Genomic DNA, 18,477 nt, shown 5'->3' with positions numbered 1-18,477 from the left:
TCACTCAACTTGGAACCACTCCCTCGAGCCCCTCAGGACGCCCACCACGATACCTTTGGATAGAAATAGCTGAATATTTAAATTATATTTTCTCCACTCTGCTTAGGCTGATGTTTCTCCAAAATGATGCTGTTTATTCTTTCCTGGGAACAGCTGTTCTCATCTTACCCATCTCAAAACTATCTCCACTTAGTTTCAAAAAGCAGAAATTAAAAAGAAAAAATTAAGAGAAGAGAGAAGCTCATTTACTCGGTTGCGTGTGGTTTCTTACCTCCTTGATCTTCCTAGGTAGTACGTATGGATTCCTGTGGATGACAGGCCATATTGCAAACAAGGTGGTCACAACACAAAGGATGAAAAGGACTGCGCTAATCACACAGTTGCTGAGTTTTACGTTAAACCAAGCAAGAAGAAGGCTTTTCAGAGCAGAGAATAAACTCTCCATCTGAATCGCACAGGTGCCACTAGGCAAGTGAGCGCTGGGCTTCAGTTTGGCCACTTAAGCCTCAGACCCTCATCACTGCCCTGTGACCTGGCACAAAGGCCACCTGCCAGCCAACAGTGGCTGCAGCAAGAGGAGGTGGAGAGTCACAGCCCCGCCCTCAGCTCCTGCACCCTCCCCTGTCTTTGCTGAACTCACTGCCAGAAACACCTAAGGTCATTTCCTATGAATTCCACCAACAACTTCTTTTTCCCTTGTTTATTTCTGATGTGTAATGATCTACACCAATTTCATACTCTGAAAAATCTTGAGTCGACTTTAATTTTTGTTTTAAATTTTTCAGGATACTTTCCTCAGATTGTTCTGTCTTTATCCCCCAACTTATCCTCGTAATGTGTTTTATTTTGCAGTGACCCAGTCAGATGACCTGTGCTTATTATATTGCGCATTAAATTTTATCAGGTTATCTATGATTTAACTTTATTTCTCATGTATCTTCACTTTGAACACTTGTTTGTCTAATTTTGTCCATTTTGAAAAATGGAAAAGATACCTGGCACTAAACTATTTTTTCTTTTAACCAGAAGAACGTTTATATTAAAATTAACATTTGTAACATGCAGATCTATAATATAAAACAGAAATAGCTAATTTTGTTGAGGATATTTTAGGGATGTTCATCAGGGATGTTCGACAGACATTTTCTTTTCTATTATAGTTTCTACCTTCTTTAGATATCAGTATAACATTGGTTTCATAGAACCCATTAGGAAGGGTTCCTGATCCTTCAAAATTCTGGAAGAGTCAGAAGAACAAAGGTAATGAGTTATCTTTGGAATTTTGGTAAAGTTCACCAGTGAACCAAGCTCAAGCAGGGCTCTTATTCTCCCAGAGATTCTTACCCACTGTTTCAATTTCCTTGCTTTTGATTCACTTGTTCAGATTCTCCCTTCCTTCCTTCCTTCCTTCCTTCCTTCCTTCCTTCCTTCCTTCCTTCCTTCCTTCCTTCCTTCCTTCCTTCCTTCCTTCCTTCCTTCCTTCCTTCCTTCCTTCCTTCCTTCCTCCCTCCCTCCCTTCCTCCTTTCTTCTTTCCATCCTTATTTACCTCCTTCATTCCTCCCTCCCTTCCTTCCTTCCTTCCTTCCTTCCTTCCTTCCTTCCTTCCTTCCTTCCTTCCTTCCTTCCTTCCTTCCTTCCTTCCTTCCTTCCTTTTTGCCTTCCTTTCTTCGTTTTCTCAACCCTTCCGTTCCTTTCCTTTCCCTCTCTTCTGTTTCCTTCCCTTTATTCAACTCTTTCTTTCCTTTCTCTTCCTTCCTTCCTTCCTTCCTTCCTTCCTTCCTTCCTTCCTTCCTTCCTTCCTTCCTTCCTTCCTTCCTTCCTTCCTTCCTTCTTTCTTTCTTTCTTTCTTTCTTTCTTTCTTTCTTTCTTTCTTTCTTTCTTCTTTTCTTTCTTCTTCCTTCCTTCCTTCCTTCCTTCCTTCCTTCCTTTCCTTTCTTTCTTTCTTTTCTTTTCTTTCTTTCTTTCTTTCTTTCTTTCTTTCTTCTTCTTTCTTTCTTTCTTTCTTTTCTTTTCTTTTCTTGTCTTTCTTTCTTTCTTTCTTTCTTTCTTTCTTCTCCTCAAGTTTTGATCTACACTCTGCAGTGCTCAAGGTTTTTCCTGCTTTGTTCTTAGGTATCAATTCTGTCAGTGCTCAAAGGACTATATCCTGTGCTAAAGATCTAATCAAGTTGACTCCAAGCAAAACAGGTGCCATTACACTTATGTTATCTCTGGCCAAACTATATTGCCCCTTTTTTTCCTCTGTTTTTGTTTTAGGGCCATACTGAGATACTCAGGACTGACTGTGAGCGGTACTCAGTGGACCTTATGTGGTGCTAGGGATTCAAACTCAGGTTGGAAGAATGCAAGGGCCATGCTTTACCTTCTATACTAACTGTTTTGTTTCCCAAGCTTAAAAGAAACTTTTTTTTTATTATAGTTGAGGTAATAGGGTTACAATAGTGGTCATTTATCTTGATAATGTATAAAAGTTATCACACACCCCATACTGCCCACATCTTCTCCGCATGTCACCTCCTATCCAACATTCTTTCTTGGCCCCATCTCTCTGTTGTTTTTGATTGACAGTTATGGTTTTAGTGCATACCGTTACCTCCCTTAGCACCACCCATATGCTCCAGCCTTCCACGTAAGTTTACATGTTACTTCCAATCAACCTATTCATTCACATCCTCACCTCACTGCAAACCTGTCACTCTCAGATTTGTATTCCAGTGTCCAAGGTTTATTATCAATTGGTATTGCCCATATGCTTGACTTCTTTCTCTGTATAACACAGTTGAGAGTCATCATCCTGTATCTGTCCTTCTGCTTCTGGCTTATTTTACCTAGCTTAAGGCCCTCCAGTTCCATTCAAGTTCTACAAACTGCATGATGTTATTAACTGTTGCAGCTACATAATATTCCATTGTGAATATATACTACAGTTTCTTTAGCCATTCATCAGTTGTTGGCTGTTTGGGTCATTTCCATATCCAGAGCTTTGCACTAAGCTGCAATGAGTCCAGGTGTGCATATATCTTTTTAAATTATATTCAAGATTATCGTTTTGGCTTTTAAAACCATATTTTATAGAAGCTACATTATATGTAGGAATTTTGAGAGATGAAAGCAACAAGAGTCCTTGAAAAGGATTTCATCTCAGGCATTCTATCTGGTGTGAAATTGGACTCTGACATACTCATTTTCAACTACGAGATGGAAATACTAAATAGAGGAATCTGCCCTGAAATGAGTTCCTCATTGTAGCAGAGAGATTATCTCCCTTTACCTGCTTTCTTACACACTGGTTTCTCATTAAAATATACTTGCATGTTGACTATCCTTGAATTTTTGTTTTTGGGGTAATGAACTGCAGCCCTATAGACCTCCAAGGGAGTTTTTATTACTTAGACAAATGGACATACTTGTTGCTAAGTTAAGAGCACTTAACTGAACTGTAACTGTCTTTTTACCTATATTCAAGAAGACATTCAGTCAAGAGAAGCAGTAGATGTGAGTAAAGTGCCCTTCTGAGTAGCAGCTCCCATTTTGAAAATCCCTGTTCTATTGGTCTATCACAGGGCAATTCCATTCAGGAATGCTATCATAGGACAGAAAAGCTGAAAACTTATCCAGCCTCCCTCTAATTTTATGTAAAAATTCCTCAAGGTATTACATCGGTCATTCATGACTGCACAAATGTGAAACTCCTGCAAGTTGGGAATTCCACTACAATGATCTGTAATTCAAAGAAATCTACATAATTGGATTCACAACTTTCCTCCCTGGCTCTACAATCTTCTTTATATCCTTCCCTAAAAGTTATATCCTTATATCCTTCCTGATATCCTTCCCACAAGTTCATTGTATGCACATTACATTAATAAATATGTATATGGTGCTTTTATATATATCCAGTCACACAAATGCAATAATGCATAAATGAATACATGTAGTAAACATGTCTATGTTTACTACATGTATTCATGTAGTAGGTTGAAAGGCAAGAGAATCTAAGTTAATTACAGTAAAGCAGCTCAAGGCTATATAAACATTGAGCTTAGTTTTTACACAACTATGAAAATGATAAAGTAGTAATCACCTGCCTCTTCCCCTTTACTGTAAATTGTTATTGCTCCTTCCTCTGCCAGTTTTCTCAGATTTCCCCAGATGGTGGTGGTGAAAGTGGATGGCAGAAGCTGAAACTATTCTTATGATTCCCATCCCCTCTCTCCTTTGAAAAGGAATGTCTTCTTAGCTAATTATCCACCCTCTGTGGAAAAGCCACATGTAACTATGAAATATGCCCAGTCCCACATGGAAACTGATGATGACTATAGACATGGATATAGATAGCACATAAATATGTTCATTAAGTATGCCTTACATATAGATATGCTCATATGTATTTGGATATAGGAATAAATAGAATAGATGGTTAAATTAACTTCCCCAGAAATCATGGCACCTCTATAATCATTTCAATGACACTTGTGACTCCACATGCCCGTGTGCATCTGACTGTGCGGCTCTGGCAGCTGTGACTAATGGGTTCATTTTGTATTTGTAAATGGGAGCTGTGATTGAGCTGATTTTAAATGGTGCTTGCTTCCTTAATAATCTAAATATTTCATGTGCTCTTCTTTTCCTAGAGACAGTGGTGGAGGGATATCAGAACTTGGACAATGGGTGTCACTGGGTAATACTACATGCCTATAAAACATATTTTCTGCACTTGCAAACCAATATGACTTCAATAACTTAAAGATTAATATAAAAATCAAGCCATGGAGATAACTCAAAGGGGTGGAGCACATGCCTCACATGAATGAAACCCAAGCTTGATAGCTGGAATGTATGATACCTCAAATACCACCAAGGTGAGCCTGAATACCTTCAGGGCAAACAGCCCTGAATCACAGAATTAAGAATGTAGCTAAAAGGCACTGCTAGGACAGGTATAACTAGGAGTTGCCTCCAGTCTTCTAAGCACAGCTGGAGACTGATGCACAATGACACACCCCACCACCCCAGCCCTGTTTCCTGAAAATAAACAAATAAATGGTTGGGCCACATCTTATTTTTTTTCAGCCCCATAGGACATAGTTCTTTGACTTGCTCCTGCTCTTGTAAGTGGAAATAAGAACAAACTAGGTGTCATTATGAGCTTATGACCCCACCAAATTTATTTTTTGTTGCTAACTGCTGTCATTATTTTATGCTCACGACATTAGAGTTTGTCTATGCACTTCTTGTGTGTTTGGGGGTCACATTCTGGTGTGCTCAAAGGCTATTTCTGGGCCTGTGTTCAGGAGTGACCCCTGACAGTGCTTGGGGTATCACATGGTCCTGGGTTGGCCACATGCAAACATAAACTTCAACACATGCTCACACTCATGCACATTCTTACACTTTCACATTCACATGTTCATACTCACTTATGCTCACATGTGCAAATAATGTTCTTGCATTCACCTACACATAAACAGAAATACACATATGCTCACGCTTGCAGATACACACTCACACATGCTCACAGAGAATATTCCTTTGGCTTCATGGCTTCCATGTATTAGAATCTATATATTTTAAACATCGGAAGTGAGGGGCAGGAGAGATAGGACAGTAGGTAGGGTGTTTGCCTCGCATATAGCCAACTCAGATTCAATCCCCAGCATCCCAAATGATCCCTGTAGTACCACCAGAAGTAATTACTGACTGCAGAGCCAGGACTAACCCATGAGAAATGCCTGATGTGACTCTAGAGTGAAAACAAGCTGAAAAATTTGGGAACTAGAGTTCAGCCATTTAAATTCTTATTTCATCTCAGTGGATATAAAGTTTTCACAAGGCAGGTAGGCGATGTCTGACAACAGAGTATTAGTCATATGACTAGGCTATTATTTGTTCAGTCGTGATTACAAGTGCATCCTGGAATGTTTCTAATTTTGCCACACATCACCTCCCGTCACACGAATTACATAAAACAGCCGCATTTTGGCTGAGGTTTGGGAAATGAATGTCATGGGTGGCAAATTCTGTACTTTATGAAGCCATCTATTCTGCATTTTGATCACACTGAATCCTTGAATCTGTGTCACAATGCACAAATTTTATTCTTTATCTCCTTTCATATTTTTGACAATCCTCTTAAGTGGGTGTTACCTTCTGTTTTAGATGTGAGGAACTAGGCTTACGAAGTCTAAGGATTTACCCAACTTCTCAGAGAGAAGGAGGAAAATGACACTAAGTCCACATTCTTTGGCTTGACTTCATCATCCATATCTTTCTTGGAAGCCAGTGAAACCTAGCAGAATCTACCAGATTCTGAGTTCTTCATATGCCTGGATACAACTCAAGAGAGAACATGGGCTTCTGCAGAACGGAAAAAACCAAGTGCACATCTCAAACAGGAATGTGAGCACCATTTCCTCAGAATGGGAACATGTTCCCTGAAGTATGAAAGCTAAATCTCGTGAGAGATATGCCCGTGTGCACCCTACATTATTGTTGCATGTTGGAGTTACAGAGTCCTGGTAATATGTCAGAAAAAGAGTGTCTGAAACCTAAGTCAACCCAAAAGGCATTCAATTTTTTGACCCAAAAGACCCATCTCAAATCCAGAAAACTAACCATTGAGATACAGAATTCCAGGCCATGTACAAAGATACTTTCTTTCAGTCAAAGATAATCATAAAGGATACAAGTTGGCATGAAAGTGAAGACAACATAGATCTGGATGCACTAATTCATTCATACACTCAGCAAATATTTATTGTTTCCCTGCTGGGGGCCAGATGTAGAAAAATTAACAAAGGAGACAGAAATCCCTGCATGTGTGGATTTGCATTCTGAAGATGGGAGGAAGACAATAAACGAGAAAAATAAATAAAAATATGTCATCAGTGAGATTACAGAGAAATAAAGCAAGATAAAAGGAGCAATAAACATGAATACAGAGGTTGTATTTGTAAATAATTGACTTATCAAGAATATAAAGTTTAAACTTTATATGACTTGAACTTATACAAGAGTAGGGGATGCAGGTATTTGGGAATAAGTTATTCTGATCAAGAAAACTGAAAATGCATCTACTGAAGTGGAACTTATTAGATGCAAGGATCAGCGAGGGAACTAGCTGTGCTGCGGGAGAGAGAGCAGGCAGGAGTAAAACAGCCCGTGGGGGACCAGATCGTGCTGATCACATCATCATTGTGAGGTTTCCATTTTTTCATTTGTTCCGAAACAGAGAAGGCCATGGGAGATTTTTGACAGAGCAGCTGAGTCAGAAACAGTGAAGAAGCTAAACATTTCTCTTTTTTGCAAATTAGCAAGCAAGCCTGCATGATGAATAAGCATGCATTTATCAATTCAAGCAGGCCTGCTACTTTCCACAGGAAAAAGTGTGGCTGCAGAAGCATCTTGAGCAGGTTCTCCTGCAAAGCACAACAAGGCATTGTGGTGAGGGTCTTTTATTACCTGTGTGGGAAGACAGACCAGCACAAAATGAGGCAGTTCTGAGCATCTCCAGAGCTGGTATGGGCACTGTTTTTGGCAACTCTGAAAATCAGATGTCTTACTGTCAGAGGTTCAATGTCACAATAATTGTTCTTGTTTCATGAATTTTGAGAACAAATTCTGTAGTTTATATTTGTCTTCTATGACCACTGGAGTCTGGTAAGTTTAGTTTGTGGGGGCTTTGTTTATTTTAGAGGGGGTACAACTGGCAGTGATGGGGCCTTCCTCCTGTCGCTAAGGTCAGGGCTGTCTTGCTCATCATGCCTGAAGAATCCCAAGGAAATTTTCCCTGGGCAGGTCTGCTGGTATGTTTTTTGGTGCTTCTCAGGGAACCTCTCTAACATTTCCAATGTTATAGTGATATAATTATGTAAATGAAGAACATATTAATGGTTTTTAGAGATGTGGGAGGTAAGCTTTGTTATTAAAGGACAGTACAGGTATTCTAATGTTTATTGTACGTTCTTTTTTTTTACTATTTATTTATTTTTAAATTAGTGAGTCACAGTGAGGGTACAGTTACAGATTTACACATTTTCGTGCTTGTTTTTCCCTCATGCAATGTTCGAGAGCCCATCCCTCCACCAGTGTTCATTCTCCACCACCAATAAACCCAGCATCCCTCCTACCACCCCCCCAAACCCATCCCCCTACCCCAACCCGCCTCTGTGGCAGGGTATTCCAATTTGATATCTCTCTTTCCTTTTGAGTGTTGTGGTTTGCAATAGGGATATTGAGTGGTCATCCTGTTCAGTCTCTAGTCTACTTTCAGCACGCATCTCCCTTCCCGCGCAGGATCTCCAATCACATATCACTTGGTCTTCCCTTCTCTATCTGGGATGACTTTCCCCCAGAATGTGAGGCCAGCTTCCAGGATATGGAGCCAACCTCCTGGTATTATATACTACTACTCTTGGGTATTAGTCTCCTACTCTGTTGTTTTATATTCCACAGATGAGTGCAATCTTTCTATGTCTGTCCCTCTCTTTCTGGCTCATTTCACTTAACATGATACTTTCCATGTTGATCCACTTATATGCAAAGTTCATGACTTCATCCTTTCTAACAGCTGCATAGTATTCCATTGTATAGATGTACCAAAGTTTCTTTAACCAGTCATCTGTTTTCAGACACTCAGTTTTTTTCCAGATTCTGGCTATTGTAAACAGTGCTGCGATGAACATATAAGTGCAGATGTCATTTTGACTATATGTTTTTGTTTCTCCAGGATTTATTCCCAGAAGTAGTATTGCTGGATCAAATGGAAGCTCAATTTCTAATTTTTTGAGAAGCGTCCATATTGTTTTTCAAAGGGGCTGGACCAGTTGGCATTCCCACCAGCAGTGTTAGAAGGGTCCCTTTCTCCTCACATCCTCTCCAACAGCGGTTGCTTTTGTTCTTTTGGATGTGTGCCATTCTCTGTGGTGTGAGGTGGTATCTCATGGTTGTTTTGATTTGCATCTCCCTGATGATTAGTGATGCAGAGCATTTTTTTCATGTGCCTTTTGGCCGTTCATATCTCTTCCTTGGAAAAGTTTCTGTTCATTTCTTCAGCCCGTTTTCTGATGGGGTTGGATGTTTCTTCTTGTAGAGTTAAACCAGTGCTTTATATACCCTTGATATCAACCCTTTATCAGATGAGTATTGGGTGAATATCCTTTCCCATTCTGTAGATTGCCTTTGTATTCTGGTCACTATGTCTTTTGCAGTGCAGAAGCTTTTTAGTTTAATAGAGTCCCATTTGTTTATCTCTGTTTCTACTTGATTGCTTAGTTCCGTGTCATCTTTGAAGATACCTTTAGCTTCAATATCGTGAAGAGTTTTGCTGACCTTGTCTTCGATGTACCTTATGGATTGTAGTCTGATGTTGAGGTCTAAATTCCATTTTGATCTGATTTTTGTGCATGGTGTCAGGTCGAGGTCTAAGCCCATTCTTTTGCATGTGGTTGTCCAGTTATGCCAGCATCATTTGTTGAAGAGACTTTCCTTGCTCCACTTCACATTTCTTGCCCCCTTATCAAAGATTAGATGATCATACATTTTGGGTTGTGTGTAGGGAAATTCCACTCTGTTCCATTAGTCTGCTGCTCTGCCTTTGTTCCAGTACCGTGCTGTTTTGTTACCGCTTTGTTGTAAAGTTTAAGGTTGGGGAGGGTGATGCCTCCCATCATCTTTGTCCCAATAATTGTTTTAGCTATTCGTGGGTGTTTATTGTTCCATATGAATTTCAGGATTGCTTGATCCATTTCTTTGAAGAATGTCATGGGTATCCTTATAGGGATCGCGTTAAATCTGTATAATGCTTTGGGGAGTATTGCCATTTTGACAATGTTCATTCTCCCTATCCAATGAGCAGGGGATATGTTTCCGTTTCCTCATGTCCTCTTTATTTCATGGAGTAACGTCTTATAGTTTTCTTTGCAGAGGTCCTTTACTTCTTTAGTTAAGCTGATTCCAAGGAATTTGATTTCCTGGGGCATGATTGTGAACAGGATTGCTTTTTCATGTTCCTTTTTTCTGTCTCATTGTTTGCATATAGAAAAATATGGAACGCTTCACGAATTTGTGTGTCATCCTTGCGCAGGGGCCATGCTAATCTTTTCTCTATCATTCCTCATTGTACGTTCTTAACAGTTGTGGTGGATTTAAAAACTTTGTAAGGATAAAATTGCATAGAAAAAAATACACATGTGCATGAACACATATGTACACAGATCAGTACAAGTCAACATAAAAATCTGAATACATGAAGGTTTGTCAATGATACCATACTTAGAGTTTAATTTAAAATAAGCTAACATTGGCAAACATTGGGTAAGAGTACACTGACTATTATTTCTTTCAATCTTTTTCTAAAAATTATTTCATTATCATTATTTTTTACACTTTGAGTTTTATTAATTTTTTAAAATAATTTTTAATCACCATGAGATACAGTTACAGACTTACAAACTTTCGTGATTACATTTCAATCATACAGTGATCAAGTACCAATCCCTCCACCAGTACCCATTCTCCAACACCAATGTCCCCAGTATTCCTCCCACCACTCCCATCCCATCCTCCCCACTTCTGTGGCAGATACATTCTCTTTTGTTCTCTCTCTTCTTTTGGGTGTTATGGTTTGCAATACAGGTAGTAAGTCGCCATCATGTTTGATCTGTAGTCTACTTTCAGCACACATCTCCCAGTTCTGGGTGAACCCTCCAACCATCATTCACTTAGTGGTCCCTTCTCTATCCCAGCTGCCTCTCCCCCCAGCTGGTGAGACCAGCTTCCAAGCCATGGAACGATCCTCCTGGCCTTTATAGCTACTATTTTTGGTTGGTTGTTAGTTTCCCATTCTGTTATTCCACAAATGATTGCAGTCATTCTATGTCTCTCCCTCTCTTTCTGACTCATTTCTCACTCATTTCACATGGAGAGACATAATCAACTCTCCATGTTGATCCACTTATACACAAATTTCATGATTTTATCTTTTCTAACAGCTGCATAGTATTCTATTATGTATATGTACCAAAGTTTATGGGCAGGATTAAAGTCCCACTTCTGATGCAGTCCTAAACCTTGCCGTGGATTGCTTCTGGCCTGGGCCCTTGGAGAAACACCTTGGCCAACAGGGGGATGGAGGGGGAGGTCTTGCAGTTCCCTAGGTCGGTTTTCTGGGCATGGTGCCCCCTCTTTCAACCTTCTGTAATATCCAGTTGTCTCAAAATAAAAGTTTAATTTCAAAAGAAAATCTGCTTAATACATGATTCATTTTCTCATTATCCTTGTGTTGATTGAATTATAATTGTAGACGCCAGGTCAGAAATTTCCAGATATTTATATTAGGAGTATAAATGACATGATTCACTGGTAACATTAGGGTTTTATTCATGTTAATGAGATAGTATCCTTCTGCAGGGATCATGAATATGTGTGTTTAATAAAATTGCACATAGCTACATAATTTTGTCCAAAATTAAAAGCACCTGCAGCAAGTAAAGTCATATGAAAAAATTTTTTTTCAGTTTTATATTACAGCTAATAGCATGTCATAAACATCAATTTATATATTTTAATAATGTATTGAAGTTGTCAATTTATTATAACTTTAGAAAACAGGATAAATGGGAGCAAAAACAAAGGTTAGACTTATCCCTTACATCTACCTTATTTAAGAAATACTTTCTAATCTGAATGTGGGCATATTCCACATAATGTAAAAAAAAGCAAATCTAAACAAGTGGTATTAAAAATTGTTTTCATAGTAAAATCTTTGTATTTGTATGTGTAATCACAAGACTAAACATAAAGGGGTGAGGCAGTTGCAGTTTGTAGAAAAATAGTCTTAATATATACATACCACCAAGCATACAAATCTTTCTAGAAAGACTTTGCCTCATGGTCACCAGTCACCTTTTCAGACTCTTTCAACTGGGCCCGGTGTCCCCTCACTCTGTGTGCCCTAATCAGCTCTGCCACAGAGAAATTCAGCTGTCTGGGGGTCCCTGGTCCCTAAAGCCCAGGGGACTTTGGCAGATTTTGTCCATGTCCTTATTATTCCCGCTGTCTGTGACTCTTGTTCCATGTTAGGGATGCAAACATGCTTCAAAGACTATAGAAGGCTAGAAGCAGATGGCTCACCGAGGTCTGGGCCCATTCAGAGGTACCGACTGCCTCAAAGAGATATTTTGTGTATTTTCATGTAGCTCTTTTATTGTGCTTTGTGGGAGGGCTGACATACTGCAATTTGCTCAATTATGGCTGTATTTGATTAACTTTTATAAGAAGATTTAAATAGAAAAATGTTTAAATGGCACAGTTTAGATGAAAGCCAATGTTTTGTAAAATGGGTTAATTATCTAAAACACAGTTACTTAATTCTATCACCCTCATTCCCTCATAAAACTTGAGGTTATATAGTATAAATTAAAGCATAGTAACAAATATTGCTTCTTCTTTGCTTAATTCTATTTAGCACAACTGGGCCACATTACACTACTCAAATGAGATCAGTTTTGAAGACTTCTTAGATTCTTGTTAGAATTTTTATTGGGATAAGATCTAACTTGTGCTCAAGTAATATTTTTTTCTGTAAAAAAAGACCCAGGGTAGTTATTTTTCTAAACATACACACACACACTCTCTCTTGCTCTTTCTCACAAACTCATATAGTGGCAAACACTTTTTGTGAGAGTTTGCCGTAGTCCTTTTGCAAACGACACATTCACTAACCATATTTAAGCAACTGCTAAAGACTTAATTTAACTGCACCATCTGTTCATACAGCCTTGAACAAACTTAAGTTGCTTAAAATAATTTAAAATATGAATTACATGAAATATACATTATTTATTAGAATTCACCTATTTCTTTGGTTTTTCCACTCATTTGAATTAAAATCATTGCATATTCTCTTTTTTTTGAGAACAAGTAAGTTTGATTTCCATTCTAAATTTTTACAACTTCATTCTTCCAAAATGTTAATTAGATGGTCATATAATTTATATACTTTACCTGTACTATTGGGAAATCTACTTCACAAACTGTGTCTTCATGAACTTTTGTAATAGCTATTCAGAAAAGACAGAAAGAAAGTAAAGAATCCAATTGTCAAGATGAGTCAGGAATGATTGGACAAGAAGATAGAGACTAAACCCCTGTGGAAATGCACCATAGATTTCTTTTGTGGAGCAGGGAAAATTACAAAAGCAAATTAATCACTTCCTTCTTTGCAGAATAAGGCTGGGTGTTAAATAAAACAGTGGGAGGGGTTTCCATGACTAAATAAATAAATCCTACTTTAACTAAATAAATCCTACTTTATTTAGTTAATTTACCCAACCAAGAAGTATTCTATCTTGCTTTCAAAGATTAAAAAAGAAGAAAAAAAAGGCCTTTTCAGCTATTTAGCAAAGAGTTTACTAAGAATAGCCATCTAGTCCAAACTGAGATGAGCTGAAATGGCTTTAAAGAACCAGATAATCACTGCAACAATAAGAAAGAGTGAATGTACAGCTATATGAATCAGTACTGAGTTGCATTTGGGGAAAATAAATGAGGTGTGTTCAGAGCATGCGGTTCCTAATGTCAAGAGGTGTGTTTCACAGAAACAGAGATGTGTTTCAGAAACAAATCTGAGGTGTATACCATATAATATATTTTCCAATAGTGGAAACAAAGTTTCTTGTATAAGAGTCAAATAGGCCTGGAGATAGAACAAGTAGGGCACTTGCTTTGCATGTGGTTCATCTGGGTTCGATCCTCAGCACCCCATATGGTACCCTGAGCATCACAGGCATGATCCCTGAGTACAAAGCCCCAGCACACCTTGGCGAGACCAGAGAGGGGGGCATGGGTGGAAATGAGTCAGATAATAAATGTTTGCTTTTTTTTGTAAATGTGTCTATAAATAGTCTTTCAATGAGGGCCAGCATTATGCAAATATATAGTATAGTAATTGCAGGTTTGGGTTTTCTGGTCAGACCTATTTGCAAATCCTACTTTGTTGCTCTCTGACTGGATTCCCTGTGAAGGGGCTGCTTCTCCTGATCACAGATACCTTGTCCACAACATATGGAATGAATTGTGTCATTAATCTTGCAGACTATGAAAATTCCCTGAGATACTCTGATGGAAGTGCCAACACAGAGACAGCAAAGTGTGGCAATATGACCCAGGCATATTTGTGGGGAGGAGAGTCGCACTCATTTGTGCACAGGGTCACTCCTATCTCTACACTCCAGAATCACTCCTGATGGTGTACAGGGGATCACATCGGATGCCAGGGATCAAACCTGGTCCACTGCATTCAAGGCTAGTGCCTGTCCCCCTGTACTGTCACCCTAGCTCCCCAACCCAGAAAAATTTAGACTTCGGTGAATTGCAGGTGAATCTGGAGCACTTGTGCCATCAGTGAATGGTCCCAGTTATGCAATTTTAACTATCAAATTAGTGAGCTACGGAGAAAGAAGCATCCAGGGCACACAGACATGGAATAGCAAGCCCTTATCATGGGCAGACAGTAAGTCATATAAATTCAGGTCATCATGAAGGGGGAACTAGTATTGTTTAGGGACTACTACAGAAATGATGAGTATTGCTTCTTTTATTGTTTGTGTTGAAGACTCAGGCTGCAGAGGTATAACAAACACACCATAAATAAAGAACCGCAGCAGTGATGATATCTGGTGGTCAACATGCTATTCACAGAGAGTTTCTTGACCCCACGCCTGGCTTTTTTCACTGGGGCCCCTCGAATGAGGTGGGCTTCAGTACAGCCAAAGACCTCTGGAGCCTAGCCACAGCCATGCTCAAGGCTCCTCTCCATACCTTTGGACCAGCCTCATGCACGAAGGTACCGGCAGAGGAACCCAGGTGTGTGGGACCCGGGGCGGAGACCTCCAAGCCTGCTTGGATCAGGACTAGGCCTCTTCCACCCAGATTCCCTATTTTCCAGGAAAATCCCTAGGCAGTCATACCCAGGGACTGCCCCCAGTTTGGTGTAATCCCACCAACGGCCAACATCCAGAGACTATAAAACCAAGTTCCTGGAAACGCGGCCAAGACATCTTATAGCCTAGTTCTCCCTCTGGGAGAACCTTGGCAAGCTACAGAGAATATCCTGCCCCATGGGAGAGCCTCGCAAACTCCCCATGGCGTATTCATATGCCAAAACCAGTAACAATGCTGGGTCTCATTCCCCTGATCCTGAAAGAGCAGCACCATTGGAAAGGACGTGTAAAGAGAGGCTTCTAAAATCTCAGGGCTAGGACGAATGGAGATATTACTGAGACTGGTCAAGAAATTTGACGATCAATGGGATGATGATGATGATGATGATGATGATGATGATGATGATGATGATGATGATGAACATGGTATTCAAAGCATACTTCACAAGAACCTGAATCTGGAATGATCTACTGCAACACACTGAGTAGAGATTTTACTTTTTAATATTGCATCTGTCAGCTCCAGCAGTTAGTTCCAGTATGGTTTACAGGTGATATTTCTCTCCTTATCTTGAACATGGTTTTGAAATTTTCTTTGCCATTGGAGCAGAATGTTTTCTACAGATGAACGTATTATTTGTGACACTTTATTATCTTTTATTTTTGAATTTTTGTTCTTATAGTTATGAGTCATATTTTTTCAGATTCTTTGCAAGCCTAATATTGACATTGCAAATTTATGCTATTGAGTTGAGATTTTGTCATTTAAAAATATTTTTGAACAATTTCCTGTGCTGCTGGGTGAAACCACACTCACTGTGACCTTTTGAGGTTTGCTGTTAAACTGTGTTTAGTGAAGAGAAGGCTTGACCCCATGATGACTATAGTTTTTGAGCACTCATGCAATGTCCAGTGTATTAAGAAGAAGCTTTTAAACTCTAATTTTGGGAACTGAAACTCATTCAACCTCCTGCAAGCTCTGGAAATACCATAGTTTCTCTATGGTGGTTCTTGGTTCCCACATGGGTGCTTCTTGTCCGGCTCTATATGCAAGATGAAGGGGACGCTATACAAATATTTTCAGGTGTCACTGCAGCTCTGTTCTCTTTTGTATTTTGCCATGAAATTCCAGCGTTATTGATGGGTGCCCCTGACTTTGAACTCTGTCTACTCAACAAAAGAGAAACTATTGGATTTTGTTAGACCCTCTCTCTGTTATATATTCAGGAAATTTCCTTTTCAGGAAGCTGGAGGAACTTTAAATTTTCACCATATCTGTCTCTCATATTTTTTGGATCTTTAATCTATTCTAAATATACTCACCACTAACTATCCTCCTATATAGTTTGTCTAGATTTTTCACTCTGTAAGGTTTGAGGTACCTCATTTTGCTTATATTAAGGCCAGAAGCAGAAACTACATTTATTTTTAAAAATTATTTAAAATAAAATAATAATTTAACTCTCATGAACAGTATATTTTTCCCGTTTACTATTTTATTTTTATCTTATTTATGATGTTTTCTTATGGCTTCATTTTTCAGCCATTAAATTATTTTAATCTTAAATAAAATTTATCAATTTTATGGTATGCTAGTTATTTTTTAATTTAGATTACAAAACAATGCGTTGGTGTTGGGGAAAATTGCCTTACCCCTCTGGATTCTTCTGAAACTAGAAAATAAATTGTCACTGTCACTGTCACTGTCGTCACGTTGCTCATCGATTTGCTCAAGCGGGCACCAGTAACGTCTCCATTGTGAGACTTGTTACTGTTTTTGGCATATCGAATATGCCACTAGTAGCTTGCCAAGCTTTGCATGAGGGCGTGATACTCTCGGTAGCTTGCCGGGCTCTCTGAGAGGGACAGAGGAATCGAACCCGGGTTGGCAAACGCCCTACCTGCTGTGCTATCACAATAAATTAATGTCGAAAAATTAGAAGAAAATGACCAGATTTAACAATGTAGACATAAAAACTTACATGTTTGACTGTAATTTCAAACATAAATGGGACAAATAGAGTGTTTTTATTCTATACTTAAGCGTCTGGGTGTAAAGAACAGAGGACTAGATACCTGATGAGGAAGAGATGGCATAATATGACAAAATTTTGTCTAGAGATTTGTGTTTCCTTAACAGCTTTATGTGATTTAAAAAATGACGTTTCTGGAGACAGCTATAAATCTAGGTACTTTCATTCTTTGAGTAATGGTAATAGTTCTCTGAAGGCCCACAGGATCTAATTGACTATGACCCTGGATTGTCTTACCAAGGTGACACATCTTAGAAATTGAAACATATTGAAAAAGACATATTCTGGAGCAATAGCACAGCAGGTAAGACATTTGCTTTGCACGAGGCCAACCCAGGTTCGATTCCCAGCATTCCATATGGTCCCCTGAGCACCGCCAGGGGTAATTCCTGAGTGCAGAGCCAGGAGTAAGCCCTGTGCATTGCCGGGTGTGACCCAAAAAGAAAAAAAAAACTATTAAAACAGACATATTCTGGACATCTTGGGAAAAACCCATTGAAATCTTTTTTGAAGAGACTGATCCTACAGATGCATTCATGTTTCCTTAGTCTGCTTTTATTACATATATCTTTAATCATCTTAAATGCATTTTGATTTTAGGACATAGCTAGGAATCCAGAGTAATGGCTAGACATCTTTACAGAAAGGTTTTCCCTGTTTCTTTGAACTACTGTCTTTATCATACTTAACCAGGCTACACCTGTCTTTTCATTCTGCTATTCTCTTTGATCTTTAATTTTCTTTCGTATCTGTCTGGAGATTATTGTAATAGATTCACACTAGCTCCCTGTTATACTTTAATTGGCAGAAATATGTGTTCATTTATGATTTTATTTTCAGAATTTTTCCATTTCTCCTCCTCTCTACATCCTCCCTTCCTTCAGATTTGTTTGCTTTGGATGAACTTTGAAATAAACTTAATCCAAGGGACAAAAGGTAGTCTCTTGAGATTTTAACTGATTTTGGAACTAATTTTTAGACTAAATATTGGTATCATAGGAATGATGAATCTATAAAATGAAAATTCATATGTATTTACATTTCTATGTATTTTTACATTCATGTTGCTGATAGTTTATTTCACATTTATATCTAAAACTTTTCTTTAGCTTTTTAAAAAAAACTTCTGTTTCATTTTCTAAGTACATGGGTGATGTATCTTTTCAATTTTCCATAATTTTGTCAGGTTGACAACTAACCTTGTTCCTCACATTCTCAGTTGTCTTTTTTACCAGTTATTCCATTTTGTCATTTGCAAATAATGAAATTTTGCTATGCTTTTTATCTCCTTTATAATATTTATCTACCATGTTTTATTCTCTTACTAGATATTATTGATGGTTTGCAAATGTCTCTTTCTGGGTGGCAATAGAAAAGCACTTAAAGTTTCACAATGAAATATCATACTCATTGTTGTTTTTTTTTCCTGGTATGTATTTAAAACTATGCTACAAATGTATTTCCATTTTAATAAGATTTGGAGAGAGGTGATATAGTTCAG

General features: G+C 38.5%; 1 non-coding gene across 1 annotated transcript; it reads right to left on the bottom strand.

Moving 5' to 3' along the window:
* Positions 1 to 10,040: 10,040 nt before the first annotated feature.
* On the bottom strand, positions 10,041 to 10,150 carry LOC129402850 (U6 spliceosomal RNA). The gene has a single exon (XR_008628887.1). It is a non-coding gene; the product is annotated as a U6 spliceosomal RNA (small nuclear RNA).
* Between the last annotated feature and the right edge of the window lie 8,327 nt (positions 10,151 to 18,477).

This window comes from Sorex araneus, chromosome 2, assembly GCF_027595985.1.
Source record: "Sorex araneus isolate mSorAra2 chromosome 2, mSorAra2.pri, whole genome shotgun sequence".
Lineage (NCBI taxonomy): Eukaryota > Metazoa > Chordata > Mammalia > Eulipotyphla > Soricidae > Sorex > Sorex araneus.
This window is presented reverse-complemented; position numbering and strand designations above follow the sequence as displayed.